Below are 9,000 nucleotides of genomic sequence, written 5' to 3'. Positions count from 1 at the left end.
CTTGCCTTGGAGCCAGCTGATTACGAACTGTGAGCTAAATAAGATTTTCCTACTCTAACTTTGGGTATTGGGTCCTTTATCTCAGCAATGAGAGAAAAGTAACTAAGACACAGCCATCCCATACTACTTAGTTTAGATTAGCCAGATTTCAGTAGCCACATAGGTTTTTGGCCATTGTATGGCAAACCCCATGAGTCTAGAGGTAGGGGAGGTCCAGGGCTGTATGCACAGCACAGCACAGCATCGCATCAGAGACCCTGGCTTTTGTGTGGCTTCCATTTATAAGGCTGCTTCTTACTCTGGGATGGTTCACCCAGGTCCACTCATCACATCTGCATCTCAGCATGCAGGAAGTTAAGGAAAGAGACATGTAAGTCTTTTCCCCTTAGCACTGTCTCCCGGAAATACATATATCACTTGTATCCACATCTTCTTGTCACATTTTAGTTTAATGACCTGACTTATGTATTTAACTTCAAAGGAGATTGGGAAATGTAATTTTTTTTTTCAGGTGGCTGTGTGTCTAGATAGGAAACAGAATTCTATTCCTCCTGAACGTGGTGTGGTACAACAGTCATCGATCTTTGGCAATGTCTCTCCTTAGACCACCCAATATCTCTGTACACTCTTCTCCTACATGAGTAAAATATCTGCTACTGTTTTTTTTTGGTGGTACTGGGGAATGAACTCAGGACCTCAGTGCCACTGAGCTAAATCCCCATCCCCCCACTTTTTAATTTTTTTACTGGAGATCCAACTCAGGGCCTGTGCTTGTGAGGCAGGCATGGTGCCATTGAGCTAAATCTCCAACCCTTGATGCTATCTTTTTGTTTGCTTATTTATGCAAATAAACATATTTATCAAGTATGATTCCCCAGCCTGAGGACTGAGCCCCTCGCTAAGCCAAGATGTCTGAACACGTGACGTCTGGCTGGTTTAAAGCAGCAGGGCCATTTCCAGGCAGGCATCAGGCTGGAGGAACTTAACACAGTTGGGAGAAAAGACAAAAAGCCAGGGATGAAGAGAAGCTAGAGGGGTCACAAGAAGTAACAAAAAAAGTAATACTCTTGGATCAGAAGAAAGGACTGATTTCAGAGCCTAAAGGGACTACAGGGGACCCTGGTCTCCTGGTCATTCCCTAGGCAGCCCCCGCTGCTGTCTGGGCTTCTGGCCACTGCAGGGGGTGCTACTGAAAAGCAGAGAAGATGGGGTGGCTCCCGTGGGGGTAAATGGGGAGGGCCTCGCATCTTCAGGATGGACAGTGCGGGGCCTCACCTCCACCGCTAGCACAATCCACTCGGGGGCTTTAGTCACGGGTGGGATCACGAGTCCATAACCAAGGGGATCATAGTCCCCTGCCAGCTCTTGTGCCCTTGAAGCTGCTCTGACTCTTGCAGGTTCTTCCAGAGCTGGTTTAATTTGCCAGCAGGATCAGAAAACTTGGATAAAAGCATCTGCAGCTGAGATGCCAGTTCCTCCTTGTCCTCAAAGACCAGGCCATTTTCTCCATGTTTCACTAGCTCGTGTAAACATTTGAAGTTCACAGCGCACACAGACAAGCAGCACCCGAATGTGTCCACCACCTTTGGGCAGGTTCAGACTGCTGGAGGACTTGTGCAGACAGTCGGCCTAGAAGCATGGGGTGGTCTTTAGCCTCCGGCCGTGCCATGCAGACCTGGATGCACTGGAAACAATTCTGGATGACGAGGAAGATGCAATGTTCCTTCGGAGGTCCTTTGTCTGTTATCACACAGACTATAGAAGAGAGGCTGTCTCCACCAGATGCCCATTGTTCAGACTTTTCCAATGCTGCAAGCAGGATAGAGAAGGCCTCATCTTCTGTCCAGCTCGGGCTGCTGACCAGCGGCGCTGGCCACCCGCTAAGATGCATCAGCACCCTGGTCTGAGCATCCCTCTCCGTGAAGGCTGACCTCTCTGTGGCTGGGTCCTAGGGTTCCGAGTGGGCCCTAAACAGAGAGCAGGTGTGACCCAGATTCATGAAGAGCTCTTGCTGCAGGCCCAGGGGCGTCTCCTTAAACAAAGATGCCGTCTTGTCTTAGGCACAGCCCCGATGCACCTGTTCTCTGCCAGATCGTCCCGCACAGCGTCGGTCACACATAGGTTCAGGTGGGACAAGTGCCCGAAGAGCTTCTCATACTTTTTCCACACCCTCCTCAGGTCGTGTCACTTCTTACTTTAAACGGAGTCATTTTAAAAGGAAGCTGCATACGCTGCCGGAGTGAGATCCAGCCACTGGGCCAGCAGGACAGTTGGGTGTGTGCTACCATGCGCCAGGCCCACGATGAAGTAGCTGTAGTTGTGCAGTCAGTGGTAAGTGTGCTCCCACACAGGCAGCTCAGCAGCCAGCAGACAGAAATGCTCAGCAGGCCTGGGGGACTCTGAAGAAATGTAGGCTCCTGGCTCCCTCCACATGAACTTCCACAGCAAGTACATTGCTTGAAGCACAACTTTGACCCGTATCGGGAGAACCTGGGGTCCCACTGCGAGACCCTGAAGTTCTGGCAACTTCACGACCTGAATTTTGTCACTCTCTAAGAGCTCATTGTGAGGTTTAGAATTGCAGAGCCCTAGAAGGGTCACGGAGAAGACCAACTGAGCCAAGGACAGTGTGTGGTACTGCCGTGTGGGGGCTGAGACCACGTTGCCCAACGCCATGACCATCACATGCCGAGTCTGCGTGCCCACTCTGTCAGAGCTTCTACCCACCCAGCAGCAGCAGTGGTAGAAGCAGAGACAGCAGCAGCCACCCACAGCCACACACAGGACGCCGCCATCTTTGCTGCTATCCTTTTAATGGAGACAATTCCAAAGTCTCAGCCAGATCGAAGTGTCAAAGTCTAGCATCTGAGGGTACTCAGTCCAGATGTGTCCTCTCTTAGTCTGGTGACTCATAAATCAGGGAAGTTATGTGCTTCCCTTTCCCCATGCTGTGATGATATAGGAACAGGATCACTAAATTAGAAGCACTCATTTGGAAGCAGGAGAATGGGTTACATCAAATCTCCATGTGCAGAAACAGGGACAGCTGTCTCCTGTGGGAGGGACGTGAGTGTCTGGTTCAGCCTGTCCGCTCCCTGTCTCCACACCCGCACCTGGGAGGAGGACCCTTGTTCATATCCATGAAGCTCTTGTCTCTGCCCTCTGGGAGGGTCTTCCTTTTAGATGATCTCCCATGGTCACAACTGAGACAGGTGTTGGAAAGGGTATCATTCGTATTCATTATTTTCCACCAAGTAGGGTTTACATATCCAGGCTGCTTCAAGGAAATGAATAGGCTAGACTTGTGGGGATTCTCTGCCAATAGATTCCTGTCAAAAATCTAATAGATATCCAGTCTATTTGGTGCTTGTCAGTTTCATATTCAAGTAATCACAGCCATAATACTTGTATGGACATTTCTTTTCTTTGGCATGAAGACTTTTGTCTTTATTGGTAGCCTCTAAGTTCTGCTCATGCCCACCTCTCAGTTTAATGGTAGCTATGGAAACAACCAAAGAAAAGAGCTGATTGGATGGTGAAAAATCTTAAATCTATTTATCTCTTCAAGTGGCCATGGTAAGGTAGGGCACATATCCTCCTCAGCAAGTAGTTGCTGAGACAGACAGTGCTTAAAACTGCTTCTGTTGGGGGAGAAGGCTTAGCTTTAAAATCTTGGGTGGCTCTACATTATTAGATTTTAGTTTTATTTGATTGCAGTTATAGGCAAGGCTGGCCTTTCTCAGCACATCTGAAGTTTTTCCATCTTTGCTGGAAGTCTGGCTACTCTAGCTAAAACCTGTAAGATGACACAGACGATATGAACCAGTATTCTGGTTTGTTTCCTAACCATTTCCTAGGCACTAAATAATTATCAGTCTGCTTTCCACATTATCACAGGCAACAATTCATTGTGTTATGCTAAGGCATGAGGGGCTTTGTGACCTCTCCAGCTCTGAGGAAAGTATTCTGACTACTTCTATTAAGCCACTCATAGCTCAGTCTTCTGTGTTTAAACAACTCAGTACAAAGAGTTTTGCATTGGGCAGTGTTGATATTGCATTTAACTCTGATAGACTCGAGTGGCACAAAAACCCAAGTATTAGTGACCTAGAAATCATTTTTTTCTGTCTTGTAAATGTCTGAAGCACCGAGTTTGAAGCTAGTTTTGTGGATTAGGCATCTGCATGCTTTTGCCTCACTCACTGGGTGTGAATCCTCATTCCTGGGCTCTCCTCATGGCCCAAGGCTGACTGTTACAAAGCATGCAGAACCAATTAGTACAGAGAGTTGTTTATGTTACATTTTTGGTCATACTTTTTCTGTCTTAAAATGGATACATTTATTAATTGCTCATTTGACTTCAAATTTCATTACTGATAATTTCAAAGTGTTTGATCCTACAGGATACCTGTTTTTTGTCAAGTGCAGCCTTGGAATTCTTGAAATAAAATTAACTTCTGTGTATTAATTACACGAGGGCTTGGATTATAAAAGGAAATGAACTGTAATAATGATTGCAAAATTGGTGTCTGCTAACCCGCTATATTTCTGTTGCTTAAATAACTGTTTCTGTTTATATGCTATTATTTTATTATACATAAAATTTGGGGGGGTGCTGATTGGGTAGTTCCGTGATGGAGCACATGCTTAGCAGAACTGTGTGGACATTACGGTGGTTCACCCACAGCTAGAATAGTCACAGTGTTGCTGAGGAATATAATCTTATGGGGACACCATTGTATATGCAGCCTGTAATTCTCTGTAATATGGTGATGTGGCCATGACTTATAATATTGCAGGATCTGTGCTCAGATGGGCCCTTTGCTTTGTGTAATACTTTTTTTTTTTGCTGCCTTGAAATTCTTAATACTTTTGAACAAGGGGCTCCGTTTTCATTCTGTACAGAGCCCTGCAAGTTGCGTTTTTTGAGACAGGGTCTCACTATGTGGTTGAGATTGACCTGGAACTCACTATGTAGCCCAGGCTGGTCTCGAACTCACAGGGATCCCTCCTGCCTCAACCTCCCAAGTGCTGGGATTACAGGTGTGCGCCACCACGCCCAGCCAAACCCTGCAAGTTATGTAGCCAGTTCTGTCTCAGTGGCTCACTTTTACTTTCAAAAGAATGGTACAGCTACCCTCGAATGTATGCCTCATGTGTGATTCCTTTCTTAAGTGTGAAATTGGCACTTACTTTCCTTGGCTACATTGAGGCATTAAGGGAAGAGGTCCTGGTTAGAGTTGAAGACAGACAGATATTTGACGTGCTAAAACGTATTCTTTCTTTCCATGACCGCTTCTCTCCGTCCTGTCCACTAGGCTCTTCACGTTGCTCCCAGACTTCTCCCCTCGGTGGCAAATTTGGCCAGCGTGCCCGCTCTTCATTAAGGACGCCCCATCAAGTCATACCTGTCTTCTCTTTCACTGCCACAGCACCCTGCACAGCGCCATCGGGAGGCCACCGCGGATGCCGTCGCAGTTCTTCTGGAGTCTCTTCATCTCTGCCTTATCCACCACAGAGAAAGTGTGGGGTGTGAAGAGGAGCCGGGGAGAGAGCGTTCCCGTCCTCACCAAAATGTCCTCTTTTCTCTCTTCCCCCAAATTCCATCGGCCCCAACGGTGAGAGGAAAGAAAGGGATGAATAGAGGGAGAAGGTATCACAGCTTTTCACCTCTTTCTCAGGATTCAGCGCTTCGATCTGATGCTGGGCATCACTGACTGAACTCCTTTGGAAGTTTCCAGGTGGGCTGGGAGGTAGCTCAGGGGAGAGTGCGCTTGCCTAGCATGTGTAGAGGCCTGGCTTCATCTCTAGCACCACGGAAAAACGCCAGAAAGTTGACTTCAGGTAAACACATTGCTACACTCATTGTGTCCTCAGACACATGACAAGGACACATGACAAGTCTCTTGTTATATGATGATTTGGGCACGGTTCTCCTAATAATTTTTATTGTCCAAATAAAAATTGGAGAAAGCAGTACTTACAATGACAGTCACATCATTGCTTGCTTCCTTTCTTTCCTTCCATTCCACATTCCCTTTTCTTTAATCCTTTTTTGTCCCTCCGTTTTCAAACTCATCTGTAAAAAGCCAGTCTAAAGATTATGTTTCCTCTTGAAATAGCGAAGTGAAAAAAAAAAAAAAAGAAAGAAAGAAAGAAAGAAAACCTAAGACCAACTAACCAACTTTCAGTTATGAAAGACACTGGTAAAGCTGGCTTGTGCCTGGAACCATGAAGCCGCTCTGTCAGCAAAGCTCTTTGTTCCCCACAGGAAGCAATCCAGTCACAACAACTTCCTTCCATGACTTCAAGAGAACAATCGTCTCTGAGTCTTATCAGACAGACTTGCTACGAGAAATCCCCTTAGCAACATAATATGAATGATTTTTTTATATGATAACCAAACTGTACTTTTCTCAAAGTGGCTACATTTAATTTTATTCATATTTTCTCTATTAAATTAGTTTGTATTAAACACTCACTGTGGTAAAATTTGGGAAGTACAGAATACGAGCAGCTAATGCTTCAGATTTTCTGATTTAGAACACACAGGCTACACAGAGCAACTATCAGGGATGGCTGTTTTTAAGATGTCTGGGGCTTGCTATGTTGCCAATTTCTGGTAAAAATGGTTGGTAGGCGGTGACTCTCATCCGGTCTGGGTGACAGAGTCAGCATTTCATTCCCCCTCAAAGCTTGGTTTTTCAAATCATAACCATTTGAATGTCTTTTGTTTCCAGTCTGAGGGATCTCTCTCTGTGCTTTCTGTGTCACCTCCTGCTGTCCTATTTCACCTGAGAACAGGACTTTCTGCTCAGGATGAGAAGTGTAAACACCAGAAAGACAAGGCCTGACCTCTTGGATTAGGAGCAAGGACTTAATCTCTTGTGGAAAAACCTTCTCAGGCATTCTTCTGGGGTGATGACCTTCTTAGAAGAATTCCTCAAACCCTCCCACACTCCCACATGCTCTCCCTCCCAGTTAGATATGTTAGGTAAAAAGAGCCAAAAACCAGGACCAGACTAGGACCCTAACAAGCCATTATTATAGGGAGGATTTGCCAGGCTGTCTCTGAACAAAGGAGAGAGAGCCACATGGCAGAACTCCTCCCCATTATAAAAGCTTGTTAGGGTCCTGGTCTGGTCCTGGTTTTTGGCTCTTTTTTCCTAACAAGCAATACTAAGATGGCACAGATAAAACAAGTCTCCGTTGCTCCCTCTTCGTTTTTCTCAAGTTTTGCTTCAATGACACGTCCTCCGAAGAGATCAGGACTAACCACTGTGAAGAGGCTTTTCCTCTCCCGCTTCTTCAAACTCGCTCACTGCTACTCATGGGTGTTTTTTCTTTCTTTCTCTCGCTCTCTTTTTGTGGCCCAGCTTTATCTTGGGTGTTTTCTGTTCTCCTTTCCCTCTTCCCTCAGTGACTCACTTCATCTCTTTAGATCCAGTCTTGAAACGTTCCTGTTCCTGTTTTCTTTGGCCTGGCCTTGACTCCCATGCAGTCCAATTCCCTTCCACTCCCCTTAATGTACCTGCCAAGGCTTCGAGTGTGCTTAATTGGATCATCTCTATATTCAAATTTTAGTTCTTTTTTTAGTCTTTAAAATTTTTTTAGTTTTCTTGGAATAGATTACCTACTTCATTTCCATTCTATTTTCTTCCTTTGAGTTAGAAATAAAGATGAGCGCAATGCAGGACAGTAGACTTTTACAACACAGAAATGAAAGGATTTGGAGCATATGTTTTCCTCAGGGTCCTAGGAGTTAGCTATCTTTTCAAAGATGGGGCAGAATCTCCTCTTGTGCCTCCCTCTGATGCATGGAGAGTTTGATCCCTGCAGGCTGGGGGTGGTGGGGCTTTTAGACATTCTATGTTGCCTGGTGAGGAAGAAGAGTCTCAGAAGAAGCTGCATGGCATAGATATAAGAATTGAAGAAAAAAAAAAAATCTCTGAGAAATTAGTGTGGTGAGGACATTGTTGGTTTGGGCAGCTGTAAAAGTTGCTAGTTAGTCTCCATTCATTCCCCGGCTCCATGCTGGGAAATAGTGCCCTGGTAGTGAATCTCCTTTTGTCGGCCCTCCTTGGCCCTTCCTACCCTCACATCCCTGAGGGCCTCATGAGGCTTGTGCTCAGGGCAGTGGTGCTGGAGCTCCACGGGGTGGGCTTCCCGGGCTAGATCTGGGACTGCTTTCAGCGCTGAGCACCAGCTACATTCTCTTTCCGGGGACCGTCTGCTAGGCTCCTTCAGACAAAGACAGCATAAAAACAAGATGGAAAACATCCAGGGGATTTTGTTGTGTTTTGGTTTTAGAAGCAAAGCAACAGTGTCTATAGTGCTTACTTGGAAATTTTCTGAAAGGTAAGACCCTGGCTGGCATAACTATGAAGTCTTGCCCTGTCATAGGTGCATCTAAGGAATGTTGGGAGTTGAAACCTGAGCTGGGGTGGGGTTACAGATCAGGGACCTTCAGGATGTCTTAGGGAATGGAGCCCTTCATTTTACAGATGAAGAAACTTGAGGTTCAGAGAGGCTGAAGAAGCTTCTAAAGGTCACACAGCTTGCCACTGGCAGGGGAGAGCTAAGGCTGTGGTCTCCAGGCTAGAGCTCTTTCCATTGCACACACTGCTTAGACTTGCATCTGCTGGTCAATAGGAATGGCAAGACACAGAGACCTCTGACCTTTCATTTCAGTGTCACTGGGCCTGCTAATGTTACTTTGGTCTCTCCATATTCATTATGGAGAAGAGGAAAATTAGAAACAGGCTGAAGATGTGGCTCAGACTAGGGCATTTTCCTCCTACACGCAAGGCTCTGGGTTCAACCCACAGCACTGCAAAAAAGAAACAAAAATAGAGAATTTAGAGACAGAAGAAAGTAACAATGTTTCGTCACCCCATTACTGAAATATGGTAACAGTTAACATTATGTTTCTTTTTAATCTTTTCTCCCTGTGGATACTGTGTGTGTGTGTGTGTGTGTGTGTGTGTGTGTGTGTACCAG

At 45.8% G+C, this 9,000-nt stretch overlaps 1 pseudogene; it reads right to left on the bottom strand.

The window, feature by feature from the left end:
- Window positions 1-1,322: 1,322 nt before the first annotated feature.
- Window positions 1,323-2,795, bottom strand: LOC104850013 (annotated as a pseudogene).
- Between the last annotated feature and the right edge of the window lie 6,205 nt (window positions 2,796-9,000).

Source organism: Fukomys damarensis, unplaced genomic scaffold (assembly GCF_012274545.1).
Source record: "Fukomys damarensis isolate Sample0158 unplaced genomic scaffold, DMR_v1.0_HiC HiC_scaffold_37, whole genome shotgun sequence".
In the NCBI taxonomy this organism is placed as follows: Eukaryota; Metazoa; Chordata; class Mammalia; order Rodentia; family Bathyergidae; genus Fukomys; species Fukomys damarensis.
The sequence above is the reverse complement of the archived record's forward strand: the minus strand, read 5'-3'. Positions and strand labels throughout refer to the sequence as shown.